Raw genomic sequence first — 15,599 nt, forward strand, 5'->3', positions numbered from 1 at the left:
TCTGGCCTTTATGAAACGGACACGTGGTTGAGTTGCAGGCGGACCCAACACTGTTAGGCAAGGCCAAATGTAGCACAAAGAAAACTGCATATGTAGGCCACACTTCAGCTGAACCCTCATCGCGTTCTAGAAAGACTGGGCATCTTTGTGATGTGTGTGGCTCTTACCTGTGGCTTATGCTCATAGGCAAAAGCCATTTTATTCACACACAAGAGCATCCATAATGAACAGTTGTGGAGTAGCTCAGATAATGTAGTGCACAGCTATTTGGAGAGGATGGATGGTGGACCGACAATGCTTAAATGCACGGTCAGACAGCCACCAGTTTGTCCCAAACGATATTTAAAAATAGTATGTTACAAAGACACAACAGCATTGCACAGGTTGCTGTTGCAACCGTGTTCTCTCTGTGAGCCGACTTGCAATTGTTACATGCATTCCCAGTATATTTGCTACTGCTACTCCCAGTTGTTCCCAAACACTGAACTATTTCAGAAAATGTTCATTGTTGCTTAAGGGCTATGTATCTACTGTCTACGGTGAAGCCCTTGGGAAGCACAAAGACTGATAAATTGCCCAAAGGGATGTCACTTGAGTCATCGTTTTAGTGATTACAAGTTTGAAATGTGGATGTGAAGTAGAAAAGAGTAAAGTTACCTCACCTCTGCTTCAAGCAAGCACCTGGAGGCTGGCATAATAAGTTTTTGGCTGTCAAGCTGCATTGTGTTAATGTAATGTTATTATTGTCAGTTACTGTTTCAGCTTTCAGCAGTTTTGAAAACATGATTACTGAGAAAAACTGGTTACTCTTTTTGCAGTGCTGCTTTCCTTTAGCAGACAGGCAAAACTGTAGCAAGGGTTCCTTACGTCAACGTGCAAGACTTGACTGCCCACCTCTGCGCTTTGACGTCACCGAGTTGTCAGTCTCTGCGCAGGTCTTCCAAAGTGCACGAGTCCAGTGCCACTGAGACCACTCCGCATGTCCATCTACAACCCATGTACAACAGTGCAACAAGTTTATTTTGTGTGTGCATGTGGTTGTTTAACAGAATAAGCACATTGAACTCTTAAATATACACAGATTCTAATTCTCATAAACTTAAGAGTTAATCCATTACAAATACATAAAAGCATGTATTGGTTTGTGGAAGCCGCCATGTTGCCCTGCCATCTTTATTATAGTGCCCAAGATGGCATCATGTTTGTCATAAGAGAGCAACCACATATGCCAGATATAACTTATTGTCAGCAGATTATGTCTCCAGACAGCTGACAATTGAACATAACGTGAGTCATCAGGTTTACTGATCTATCAGTCATTGCCATTAATGAATGCTTGGTACGCTCACACCGAACAACCAGAATGAAGACAAAATTGTAATACAATTGTGTTTTTCCCCCCTCTGGATATTATTTTTATTTTGCTGGAAACATTAAGAGGGGTAATTAGCTGTAAAGGTCTTGTTATGAGAGGTTTAGATGCAAAACAAGCAGTGCAAATAATGAGAATGCTGTTTCCAGTCAGTGCCCGTCAAAGTCGTCCCTCCCCACCACACCCGCACTGTTAGTGCAGTGCTCTGGATTTGGGATTGGCTGAAATGAGTGTTGTCATTGATCTGCCTGGCCAGAGAAGCACACAGGAGCAATCAATAGAGGACCACCTTAGCCAACCATTTAGTGAATGAGCCGGCTATATGAAAGCTAAAATCCAATTCACATTTTAATAACAGTAATGTTTTTCCATCATCATATTTTCCTTTACGTTCGAGGTTATTTTTAACCCAGACTCTTTGGGAATTTGGAAACTGATTATAATGCAGCTCAGACTTTTTAAAGATTTTCATCGGCACATCTGAGACGAAGCAGAGACTGAAGTATTTTAAACAGCTTTGAAGACAGAGAATAAACAGGACATTTGCAACTGGGAAACAGATGTAAATGAAGTGAATCAGCTATCAGACACTCTGTTTGCTAGACAAAATAAATAAGACCATTATGCTCCTTACTACCCAGAATGTGCTCCTGACTGCAACTCCAAGGAAATATTTTTTCTCAGACGTTTTAAGTTTGACTAATAGGGATTAGTCAGGTTGAGCTAAGCGTCTCACTAATGACTAAGTATTGTGTCTGACTGAGAGACGAAGAGACTTTGCAGTTTATTGGCTAAGGGACAATTCCCACCGAGATTTTCGCTCAGCTGGCTAACATACTGCACACCATGTGCTTCAATATGTGAGTTAGAGCTGGGAATTCTGCATTTGTACTCCTCTCAGCTGCTATAGTAACAAAAAGACAGTGTGTCCTTACTTATCTTAGCCTTTGAGCAAAATTGATTAATTCCATTGATTTGTGGCAGGGAAATAACGCAGTATTCACCATTAACTTGTCTTAACAGTTAAGACACTGATCAGACAACAATGGCCTCTTCCTTACATTTATATAAACACTCATTACATTTGATTGTCAAAGAATTACTTCCAAAAGGAGTCATGGTGCCCTAGAACATTAGAGCCACGTGTTTGTGTCCGACCCTGGTCATCTGACTGACGTCACCTATTTTACTGGCTATGTATGCCCTCCACTTATTTCAGTCAACTTGTTAATCAAAATATATTGTGTTTTGAAATGTTTCACAGAGGAGGCATTCATCTCGACACAGCTATAATTTTGAGCTTAACAGTTGTTGTGGCCTCTCAAAATTTCCACATCTCCATCTTCTAGTTCTACAGCAGGGCGGCTTCAAAGTCGGTTTCACTCGATCTTTTTTTTAAATGTTTTCCTTTAAATCTTGAAAGGTTTGCATGGTCTTTCATTTTGCATGTTTATCTGCTTCCACTATTACACCCTGTGTTTATTTTATTTATACATATATATATGTATCTATTTTTGCATTTATTTTCCCAGCTTTAACTTCAAAAAGCCTCAGTTTCAAAGATCTAACAGTGCAGTGTCCAAACAGTGTTGGAGCATGAAGTTGTACTCCCTTTACGCAGTTTTGTAAGACTCATATTTTTTGTGCCACCTTCTGCTCATGAACAACGATTATGATGGGAGTTAAGGAGGAAATTAAGTTATAGAGCAACAGGCCACTTAATGTCAAGTTTAAGGTTTTTAGAAGCCCCTTCTATTGTGATCCCCTACAGTATCTGGGATGTGGTGGTGTGGTGGATAGCAATGTAGCCTCACAACAAGATGGTCCTTGGGTTGAAATCATATGTGAGGCCTTTCTGTGTGGAGTTTGCGTGTTCTCTGTGTAGGTTCTCTACAGGTACTCGAGCTTCCTCCCATAGTCCAAAGGCATGCTTGTGGTTAGGATAATGGCGATTCTAAATAGACTGAAGGTGTGAATGGTTTTCTATCTCTGGAAGAAAATAGATAATTGAGGAGATGCTCCTGTAGTGGCATTGGGATTATAGAAGTTTTTGTAATTCTGTTGTAGATTACAACATTATGGAATTTCTCCTGAGAATAGAAAATGTTTGGGGTTCACTGCTAGTTTAAACCATCATAATAGTTTAGATGATATGATTATAGTTTGTAAGCCACGACAGAGCAGCTGGCTGGAGAAAATGGATATTTAATATTATTGTAAAAACTAAAACCTTAGCCTTGGTTTAGAGCTTAGTGGTCTTTTGTTGACAGATTATTAAAGCATGTTGCAGATAATTTCATATGTCCACCCTCTGAGCTCTGTTAAATCTGCTGCCAGATTTGAGCACATCTGTTGCCAGAATTTTGTACATCTGTTGCCAGATTTCAGTGACAAAAAGTAGCCCAATAAAAACCTACTTTTGAAGCCAAACACTCACTCGAGGTTAAAAAAAAAAAAAGAGCTACATTATTGTTTTCCCATTTAGGAGAGGTTAAAAGATAATTCAGTGTTTTCTCTACATTGAGCAGCAACTTCCACAGGGCTGTTTGAGTCGATTGTTGTGTTCAAGATGAAGTGGGGGCATCTGGCTACTCTGTGCCTAGAAAAAATGTAATTAATACGAATTTCTTGCACCACATGACCATTATAATTACGCTGAAAAACACCCTCGTGCACTTACTCTACCATGAGAACTATGAGCACAACAAATGCTTCAGAAGCAGTAAATAATATGTGAATCAGGACAGGAAATTATAATTAGAAGAGTAGAAAAATAGATACACTAAAAAGGAAAGAGCTTGCTGTTAGGTCTTGATCAACGTCACACCAGGACAAACAACTAAAAGATGTTGATTTAAAGTAAGTGGAAGGAAATGAAATGCAATAGCCTTGTAATACATCCGAATATGATTTCAACCGTAAAGTGTTTTTAAATAATAAACCTTAGGAAAAGCCCATCAGATGCAACAAAGTAATAACACTCTGGTTTATTAAAATGGCCCCACCACAGATATGGACTTTTTTTTAGCTGTGCGTGTATGTGTGTGTGGAATGCACATGTGGCATAAAGATGTGTGAAAAGTGTGAGTTTTGTGGTCAGCGCATGCGAGTTAATACACTCGCAGATTCAGATTTGGTTCCATTTTTCAAATCACCACAGCATCATTGATTAAAAAAAATGTAGCCATAGCAACTGATACGATTGTTTGCAGCCTGGGGTTTGGCCCTTTAGCTATCACCCACTTTACCAAAAAAAAAAACCAAAACAAAGCAAACAAACAAAAAAACAGTGAATGGGTAAAGCTGGGAAGTTACTAGCTAACACTGGGAAGTTGCTAGCTAACACTGGGAAGTTGCTAGCTAACACTGGGAAGTTGCTAGCTTCCTTCTCTACTAGCAAGGTACAGCTGTACAATATTAAATTACACGCTATGCATTAAAAGATGCGTGAAACAACCCCAACCATAATCAAAAGCTGATCAAGGCAAAAACAACGATAATTTCCTGTTACTCAAAGCTGCTAGTTTTAACACAACTTTATGGGTTACGTTATCTAAAAATCCCCCCTCCATACCATACAATACTCATGAATGAGGAAATTAGCTATGACCAAAACCATTTTTTAGCAGTCAACATGGATATATTTACTTTAAAGTTGGTTTAAGACTGCTGCCTTTCATATAGGAAGCAGCATACACCGCACTGCACTCTGAAACCCATTCTTTTCTATGGCTTGTGCCGCACAATGATGGTTTCCCGCTGCGTTGAACAAACCAGAGCACAAGCCCGCTGACCAGGGAGCACTCACAGGTGCCCCAGTCAAACTTCAACACAGCTGAACTTTGACATCAGCACAGTGTGACACATATTCACACAACCTGTAGAACTGTAGAATGAGAAGCAACAGGCACACAGGCGTACACCTGATGACTATGAGCGCCTGCCAAAAATGTCATCAACGGCCAGCTCAACAAAACTTTTAGGTAATTCACGCAACCTTATCGTAGCCTCCGATGTGAAAAAGCCTTTTGTGGGCAAGCTTTTTCAGCATCTCAACAACAGTACAGTCCTATTTTTAGCTAGCTTAAAGGTTGATTGAAGTTAGAGGGTCAAGTGGGTACAATCAACATATACTAGCTTATCTTTTCCTCTGTTCTTTTTTTAGTCACTGATGGGAGTAGAGCTAGACCTTCTCACCTTTAACAGATTTTGTTTGTCAGTTGCTGAAAATAGCAGAATGAACAAAATGAGAACCTTACAAATTAAAACGACAAAAAGCTCAGGTACAACAAACTTCGCCTGTGCTCCACTTGCACCACTGCTCAGGCAGTATCCACAAGTTACACTATCCAAGTCTTATGGTAAACCACCCTGGTTGGCAAACAACATAACTGTATCTAAGGTTTTGCTTCTAGTAAAAGGCATTTCTAAATGACCACCAACTTTTGATTGGTAGCAAACTATGTATGTGCATACTCTCCAATACAGCCTTTAATTGTAGCACTGCTGCCTTGGGTTTCCATGCGAGTGCTGCACTACCCTGACTTTTGAGCATTTGCAAGTGTTCGTCTTACAAATTCAAATTAAAACACAAAGTGTAAGGTCACTGCTATTATTCTTTTCTTTTAAAAATCATGGGAAACTTAATGTGATTCAAAACGCTTTACTTTTTATTGCAGTCCTTGCTGTTTGAAAAAAGGTGAGTCAGACCTGGTCTTTGAGCACGGAGAGGAACGAGGAGAATGATTATCAGGAGAGTGAAGTAGTGCAAGCGAGTGAAGAGGGAGGCAAGAAGAGGCTTTATATATGTGGTGAGCATTCTTCACTTGTGACTGTGGGAGCCAGTGACACATGAAATATGAGAGACAGCAGCACTCTCCACTATTTATAGTACTGCAAGAGAGAAAGAGAAGAAACTGGCCACACCATATACACTCCAGGGCAGAGGTGGCATCATTTTTTCATTCGCTAAAGAGGAAAAAGAGGAATCCCAGCCAGTACTGAGAAGGCACACATGTCACTGCAGTGACTACGACAGGCCAGTCTGAAGCAGAAACGCGTGTGTCATCTCAGTAGTGAGAGGTGGCTTAATAAGCCTCTGCATCCACTTTTCTTTTTTAGCTCACAAAGCTAAACAGATGCTTGGGGGGAAGTGCCGGTTGTGGCTTTGTGTTGTTGCTTTGTGGCGATTCAAACCCATCTGCAGCTCAGCACTGTTTTGTACAAACTGCTAAAAATGTATCAGTGCTACTGGGAATGCAGCAGCATGTCCTGTTCTGCTGGAGATAATGATGAAAAGAAGCCAAAACGAAGCCCACTGAAAGTAGGCATGCAGCTTAGGGAATCTCTCCATTTATGTTATTTTATGTTTAGATGAAGACTCGCAAGCAAGAATCAAAAGAAAGCGGAATTGGTTCAGTTCTTGTAGTGGGTGATAAGCACTAAAAATAACCGTGGCAAACCGCCGCTAATGCTAATTTAATGGGGGTCATAAGGCCAGCTGCAAATATGAATGGATGGCTGAATGGATGAAGACTCATCATTTGACATCATCTGCTGTGTTGGTCCTGATGTAAGATGATTTCGATAGCTCTGCCCTCAAATTGCATAACATATCTGTGCTGTCGGGCCAAAGAGGCATCAGAGCATCCCATAAAAGTAACCGGAAGACTTTGATTTGTCATGCTCAGAAAGCATGACCCATTAGGAAAGCAGCAAGTATTCTTATCTCTCCAAAATTGTCCAGAATGGTCACATTTGCAGCTTAAAATGATACTTGCGAGTGTTTTTGAAGAGGTATTTGCTTCATGACATTTCAGTGTTTCACAAGGTGCCCCAACTCGCATTAAACCCTCATCTCTGCTGTTTGATGCCAACGCTCTCACGCTTGGGCTTGAGCTTTAGCTTTAGCCACAGTCCGAGGCAGAAGCCAAAGGCGGTCGCGGAACTTTGATGCTGCCTTCCATAAGCGATTTCTTCAGTGATGTCATATCTGTAGAGAAAAGCCCTTCAAAGTCAGGCTGATGTATTATGCATGGCTCTATGGTAACTAGCCAGTGTGCTAGTAGTGCTCCAGGGTGGTAATGGTGATGCTTGCAGTGCTGAGAATAGCAATGGGAAGCCTTTGTACTGAATGTTTTTGCCAAGGATGAATTCCTCTATGGTCAGCTTATCTTTCCTCAGATGTATGTTCTATGTATGCAGACACCGTGCAGGGGTAGCAGTGGATTGTGCTTTATGCTTTGAACGCTAATGCATACTGTAGAAATTCACAACTTTAGCAGACAACTTGTGTCCTTGTTTGAGCTTTTTCATTTTCATAACCCTGTTTTTTTACCTCTGCCAAGCAGGTTAGGTTTTTGGTAGTGTTTGCATGCATCGGTGTCATTCTGTGAACGTGATAAAGTTTTGAATGAAGTGTGATAAAACTTTGCAGTGGGGTCATTTGGCTTACATTCATCAAGGTCTTCAAGGTCAACTTGAATTGTGTTATAACATTAAAGAAAATATTGTTAAGAGAAATGTTAAGGTGAGAAAATCTGACTTTTGGGTTTTCACCAAAGTTTGATGTGGCTTTTTTGTTAGATTGGATAATGACTTGTTCTTCTTAAAAATGAAGCTTATTTTTCACTTAATGCAAGAACTACTTTTTCTATTTTTTAAATGACAGATTATAGCAAATCATACCATTATTTAAAAATTAACTATTTTGATAAATTATGCATTTATTTATTTTTGAGCTCCCCCCCCCCAAAGAACAGTACATAATTTATCCCCTTGTCTTCTGTTGCCTAAATGTTGGCACAATATAATTTAGTAATAATTTCATAATATTAGTAATACTTTCTTGAACATCATAAAAAAAAAAGATCATGTATGGTGTACTTGCAAAAGGGATATGTTGCTGCACTTCTACACAATTATGGCAGATGAAATAGGTCATTTCAATGGCACTAGAAGGCTGTGGATCAGTAAGTCATTAAATCCTTTATTTGGTTCGTCGATTGGTGTACATACTGAAATTATACATTAAATATTACAACAATGGCCAAGCAGTTTTGTGCAGACATTTATGTTTCCAAGAGTTAACTGTTGACTATTAATACTCTTACCTTTCATCTAGTGCAAATGGTAATGTTGATATGGTTGATTTGCATTCTCTCACTTCACTAAAGAGATTCTGAGAATTAAATTTAGCATAAAACAGCATGTAAAGGGCCACTAGATGAAACAAATATGCAAGACACTTGCAGATATTAATTCGCCATATGAACAAAAATATTCAGCAACCTACACATCAGACCTACAGGAGCTTTCATGACATTCTTTTCTAGATCACAAGGTATTTAAAAAAAAAAGTTGGTCTCCTCTTTGCAGCTATAGTAGCTTCCACTCTTTTGGCAACGCTCTCTACAAGATTTTGGAATGTGCTGAGAATTTTTTCCCATTCATCCAGAAGAGCATTTGGATGTTGGACCAAAGGGTCTGGCTTGCAGTGTCCGTTCTAGTTCTTCCCAGAAGTGTTTTATAGGGTTGAGGTCAGGCCAGCCGAGTTCTTCCAACCCAACCTCATGCAGCTTGCTTTGTGCACTGGGGCACAGTCATGCTGTCAAAGAAAAGATTTTCACCAAACCTTTCCAACACGTTGTCACTCCCACAGCGTAACATTTTACGCTAGGTGACAAATCGTCGGTATATTGCGCTTTCGGCCATCCAACACATATTACGAGTTTGGAACAATGAGGAAATATGAGAACCGTTTGGAATGATCTACACATGTACGTTTATTCTACTTAAATCACTTTGGAAAACATTTAAGGTGGTGGTTAAGATTAGGGATAAGGTTATGGTTAGGGTTAGGGCCGGAATACACGGCTGGAATGTGTGTTACCACAGGAGCGTCATTCTATTCGATTTCATCCAAAATCCGGCGCGTAGCATAGGAAGGTCACCTTTTGCGTTCCCATGGAACACCTCGAGACGTGACAAATCGTTGGTATATTACGCGTCGGGAGTGAGAACGGGCTGACCTTTCCCACAGAGTAGGAAGCATAGAAAGGTATAGTTTTAAGATTTCCCTTTGCTGGAATTAAAGGTTTGGATGAGCTCCTCGGGCATATTTTGATAGAGTCTGTCTGTTTTATTGCTGGGATGTGTCTTGGGAATGTTGCCTGAGAAACATCCCAGGAACCGAACCTGTGGTTTTACGATCGGTAGACCCCACTCTGCAAATATAACCTTGCAGTACTGACTAAACCCTCTGAAGATTAGTTGTAACAAGCCTCTGGCAGGTTCTACAAAACGCTGCAGTTAACCAGCACTGCTCGCTTTGAAGGCTCTCTCAGTCAGTAACTTTCATTTCTGAATTCTCCTTCACAGGCAGCTTTGTCATCCACCAGCTTGGATTCTTTTGTGGCGAACAGGGTAGCACAAGTTTTAATTTGTTTTCGCAATATGTTTATCACCACTGTTGTAACCTCTGTAATTACACCATGTGATGGAGCCTCTCGTGAACATAGCTCACCCTGAGGATCTGTGGAAATTATGTATAATTCATGGTGTTGATTGTATTTATAGTTGCTCTGGCTTGTTGTTTGGAGACAGAGATGTAGCATTAAACAAGGGCTACCTTGTTATGAAGATGCGGAGCTGCTCCTTCAGTGAACAGTTTGTTTCCCTTCTTTTTTAAGTTTTTGGCCACCGCCTGGGGGGGCGAAGCTGTGCAGAAAGTGGTGGAAACTTTGGTGTTTTTTTTTATTATTATTATTTCTTTCAGTCTCCTCCTGTATTCACAACTGGCAAAAAGATCAACATCCCCACTCAAATTAATGTGATTCTTTATTCTTTTTTTCTTTCAAGCTAAAACACTCTGAGCTCTGTAGCACATTCAAAGCTGTGCCCTTGCAGAGTACCATTAGAGTACATAAAAGTTTAAATGTCTTAAGCTCTGAATTGCCCACATTTGCCTGTTCGTTAGAGTAGCATAATTTATAGGGAGACAACTGACTACATGATGTTGGAGTCATGAGAAGCAAGTCTTCATGAGCACTAATAAGAAGTGTGCTCAGTACATACAAAATGATCCTGACAAGCAAGTGCTTCTAAAGTAATCGTTAAATCAGAGGGTGAAGATTTGGTTGAAAGTGCATTAAGGGAAAAGTTAGTGTTAGGCAAGAAGTGTTCCACCAGGAAAGTTGTTAGAAAATTGCTCGAGTAAAAGATGAAAAGTTGCAAAAATTGTAATAGCTTTGCAGAAGCATAAGAACTTAGCAAAAATGTAATTACTTAGCAGAACTGCAATAGTAAAAAATAGTACTTAGCGGAAATATTTTAACCTAGTAAAAGTTGCATGTCCTGCGAAAATGCTGTGTGAATGCCCTGTTATGTATGTAATGAAAACAGCTGAAGAAGTAAAACTATGTGCTGAAAGGAGGCGAAGAAACTGAAAATTCTGCTGAAAAAAGGTGAAGAAGCAGAAATTTTTGCTGAAAAGAGGTGAAAAGCCAAACATTCTGCTGAAAAGGGGTAAAGAAGCTGAAATTTGTGTTGAAAAGAGTTTAACTGTTTACTGAAAAAAATGTTGCCATAAGCGCGATTCGAACCCTGACCTCCCGCTCTGCGAACGGCTGCTCATCTCACTGAACTAAAACACAACTCACCCCGGCTAGCAAAATCAGTGACCACACTGATAATGCGATCCATTTATTTCAATGGGACGAAAAATTGCATAAAAAATTTAATATCTGTGTAGAAGTTATGAGCACCAAAAGTCATAGCAGGAAAGAGCAGTAACGGAACGTACGGAAGCAACCAGAATAAAGTATAATAAAGAATAAAGAGAAACAGGAACTCAATAACACAATAAAGAATAAATTGTAATTGTGTGGATGCCTACAGCATCCACACAATTACCAGACTTAGTTTGTTGGGTCACTCTGTGTGCCACAGACAATAACCAGGCTGCATGTGTGAAACTCTGCATGCAGGAGGAAAGACGCTGAGACAGGAGAGACATCCACTTATTTACCACCCACAGCATGAAGGCACACTGTATATTGATACCAGTGGGAGAGCATCAGTTAAATGACATTAGTGGATGGACTGGGAATAAAACAGGATTATGTTATGTTATGTCTTTTGCCTTGGTTTTTGTTTTTTGTTTTTTGTTTTTTTACCTGTTAAAAAACCCTTGTATGAAAATCTCCATAAAGTGAATATAATCACTGTCATGTACTTTACAGTGGAAACATGGCTGCTTGCGTTTCTAAATGCGACTCCAGCATTTTATTGAACGTACTGGGAAAGCTGGCATACTCCCTGTGCGAGTATGTGTGTTTGTCAATAAGAGCACATTAGTGATTTGTGTGTGTCTGTGTGTGTGTTTAGGTCAGCTTTGCTGCCCACATGGTTTCAGGTCTCTCACTCTCTCCTGCCTGAGGCTATCCTGAGGTGGATCCCTGCTGCTGTCCCGTAACCTTGCCAGTGACAACACTGGCAGCCAATCATTTTAAAGCAGTTTATGACTTGCCTCCTGAACTAAGAGTTTAGGCAAAGGATGTGTCACATAAAGCAGGGCCGCTGAATTTTTGATGCAAATAAAAACTGTCCTTTATTTGATATTATTTGGGGAAAAAATTAAAAAGCAGCTTGTATTGTTTCTGTCTTTGCATAAGTGTTTCCTACAAGGACAGTGTGCCAACAGCAAGGCATTACCCCTAAATCTGATCGCTCAGACCCCATCTCCCACCACCATCAACCTCCGCCTCCAAAGCCACCCAAACCCCTTCCCCCGCATTATGATAATCTGCTGATGTGACTGTAACCACTTATCCTTCCACAAGATTGTGGAACACGGCTGAGCAAGGCTGATCATTACGAGCGTTACAATTCACGCCAGTGGTGCTGGATGGGATCGACTCCTGTTGCCGATCTTAAACTAAATGGCGTAAGGAGGAGGTCTGCCAATATACTTTTGACCATTTAAAAGCTTGTGCTGTTGACTGGATTGATGTTTCAAGCTCATTTCATTTGTGTCAGTCTGCTCCTGATGCGTCATGCCTCGCGGTTCTGCAACATGATTTGTCTCTCACTTCAGTGAGCGCAGTCCAGTTAGTGAGTGATGATTAGATGAACTGCAGGGGGTTTCACAGTCGTTCAGTCTTTTGGCATTAAATCACTCAAATAAGTCAGTTCCTAATAAATGAGCAGGTTTTCACACTCACAGGGTAACCTTGGCGGAACTTTCCTGAAATATTACACTCTTATTCGTCAATAAGCCTCGACTCTCTCCAGCCTGGGATCAGCACACGCCTCCAGGATACACCCATGAAGAAGATTTGCATTGATATGGGAGTAGTTTTGAAATGATTTCCTCAAGATTTCTTCACTTGACAAGATAATGAGTAAAGATGAGGCCTGTGTGATCTTAATTTTTGAACAGTTTTGGTGTCTTAACTTCAAAAATGCAGACTCTCGTGTAGGATTATGATTTAATAAGATCGTTAAAAGCATTCTAATTTCAATTTGGCTCTATGCAAACCCTTTTCAGCAAAAGAATGTCCCCGCGAGTATAACAACACAAACACAGGCTCGCTGTATGTGAAAAGCAATAGATTTGGAGATTAAGAGACATTCTGAGAGAAAATAAGAAGAGAGGAAATGACTTGGGGATTTATTTCTGCTTTATTTCCATGTTCAGAGAAAGAGGAAACAAATAAAATTGTTCAGATGGGATAAAAAAAAATTCCAGGGGACTGACGAAGACATCTCTATTTGTAAATCTATCATACTTAGCCGAACAGCTGCTGGTATAGACTCTCTAAGTGAAGCTTTACAGTATAGCACTTCAAGCATACAGATACAAGGATGTAGTCTCTCTAATCTCACTGAGCCTCAGTCCTTGGTTGCTTGAACTTGTTTTTGTGCTGAGCGTTGTACGTCAGAATCACAGTGTAACTCCCACGTGAAAATGCGCATTTACAGTTTTTCATTCCCAGTTGCTCCAAAGTTATGACCTCTGCACCCAGCAGGTTTCTTCTGAAAATGACATGACTGACATCTTACTCCTTATTGCTGCCTTGTGGCCAGATGTATGGAACCAATGTAAGGAAAGTATTTTAGCCGTTTGAGCATTTGCTCATTCTGGGTGGTATGCTAAGCAATCTATGCACAGTCAGCAGTGTGTTATATAAAGTCAACTGGTCACATTAGTAGTGAATGTAGCAGTGCAGAAACCAGACAGGAGCACAAGAACACCTTCCACTGTATACCCTCTTTTTATGTTGTATTGTTAATTAATTTGGGGGGCAGGGATAGCTCAGTAAGTAGAGCTACCCTGAGGTACCCCTGAGCAAGGTACCGTCCCTACACACTGCTCCCCGGGTGCCCAATGGCTGCCCACTGCTTCACTGAGTGAATGGGTTAAATGCAGAGAGGAATTTCCCCACGGGGATCAATAAAGTACACTTTCTTAATTTCATACATTAAATGGATTGTATTGGTATAGTATACTGTACTACATTTTTAACTTAGTGGTTTACAGAGCGCTTTTACAATCACCCCATAAACAACTACACAATAATCTGTCGGCCCCCGTTTTGCTTCCAAAACAGTTCTATCCCATCCAGGCATGGATGCCTGAAAGTGGGCTTATGGTATCCGCACCAAGATGTTAGTAACAGATCCTTAAGTCTTGTAAGTTGCCTGGTAGGGCCTTCATGGATCAACTTGTTTGTCCAGCACATCCCACAGGTGCTTGATTGGTGTGAGATCTGTGGAATATGGAGGCCAAATCAACACCTCGAACTCATTGTTGTGCTCCTCAAATTGTTCCTGAACCATTTTTACTTTGTGGCAGGCGCATTATTCTGCTGAATATTATTTCCATGAAACGGTGTATAAGGTCTGCAACAATGTTCAGGTAGGTGGAAGCAGGACCCAAGGCTTATAAAAATAGCTCTTGGTGATGGGGGAGAAGGGACTATACCTCCCGCCTCATCAGCTTAGGCAGCTACCATCCCACCTGCCTTTTTTCCTTCCCAATGTCGCCAAAGTGCTTGCTCATAGGGGGTCATATGATTGTTGGTTTTTTCTCTGTATGTATTATTGTAGGGTCTACCTTACAATATAAAGCGCCTTGAGGCGACAGTTGTTGTGATTTGGTGCTGTATAAATAAAATTGAATTTTGTGGAAAAATTGGTCCTTGTGATGAGTTGGGAATTAGAATGCATGGTCTACAATTTATTTATGTTAGTAGGAATGGCAAGATTAAGACAAAAAGAAGTTGAACCCTGGCATTTCCTCTTCTTTCTTAGCCCAAAGTTCATGAAAGGTTTGTCATGAATTTGTGACCCTATTTTTATGACAATATAGTTATAGTAAGGATCTTAAATGTCTCATCTTTTTATTATTCCTAAACCCCATATCTTTTATATGAACTGTTAGCCAGACACATACAATATTAAGATATTGTCACCGTATAATCTGACCAAACTGTTTGGACTGTTAAACATGAAGCAACATTAGCATTCATCCTCAGTGATGTTCACTCCTTTTTTAGCTCCACTTTGGTTTTCTGGCTCTTTAGCTGCCAAACTCTGCACTGCGTTCCCCATCTTGTTGCTAACTTTTCCTGACATTTGGTTCTGAGCAAGCTGTGAAGGGTTTCATCAGAGCTTTTTCCTGTGAAAAACAGATGCCTGCTGCTGCTGAAAGGCAGGCTGATGAGAGCAATGAGACTGAAACCAACTGCGTCTTTGAAAACCAGAAACAATGAGCTGAAAGATGCTATAAAGGTTGGTCAAGCTGACAGAGTGCTATAATGTTAGGTGATAATTCTCTACAGGTGTGTCAGTATGGGTGTCAGGCATAGGCATTTTGCCCTTTGGAAGATATAAATCTTTATTGGACAGCTTTAGAATAAATCCCATATTATCTGCGAGGCTTTTTCCAGGAGAACAGAGGCAGCAATTTTCCTGCCAATTCAGATTTGGGGTCATTCATTAAACTGCTGTGTTGAGTCAGCCAGACAATATTAGTATTACTGTAAATATGTCTTTTTTTATTGCCTTTTGCTCTATCCAGATATGGAAAGATTCCTGATTATTTTGGAAGCCATCAGGAAAATGAAACATGTTATCACTGCCGGCTGTCAAAAGAATGAAACGGCTGTAATAAAAAGAGAAAAAAAATCACAGTTAATCAATGAACGTATAAAAACTTAAGCCA

At 40.3% G+C, this 15,599-nt stretch overlaps 1 protein-coding gene across 6 annotated transcripts in view; it reads left to right on the forward strand.

Annotated features, from left to right (window-relative positions):
- Positions 1-15,599, forward strand: part of ctnnd2b (catenin (cadherin-associated protein), delta 2b) — a 202,160-nt gene that overhangs the window by 12,398 nt on the left and 174,163 nt on the right. Inside the window, exon 3 of one of the 6 annotated variants that reach the window (XM_035912958.2) lies at positions 6,052-6,183. The exons of the other annotated variants lie outside the window; for them this stretch is intronic. The gene's annotated coding sequence lies outside the window, so the exon portion shown is untranslated. The remainder of the gene's footprint in view (positions 1-6,051; positions 6,184-15,599) is intronic. 6 annotated transcript variants of the gene reach the window in all.

This window comes from Neolamprologus brichardi, chromosome 18 (assembly GCF_056152115.1).
Source record: "Neolamprologus brichardi isolate AB-2024 chromosome 18, ASM5615211v1, whole genome shotgun sequence".
Taxonomy (NCBI): Eukaryota; Metazoa; Chordata; class Actinopteri; order Cichliformes; family Cichlidae; genus Neolamprologus; species Neolamprologus brichardi.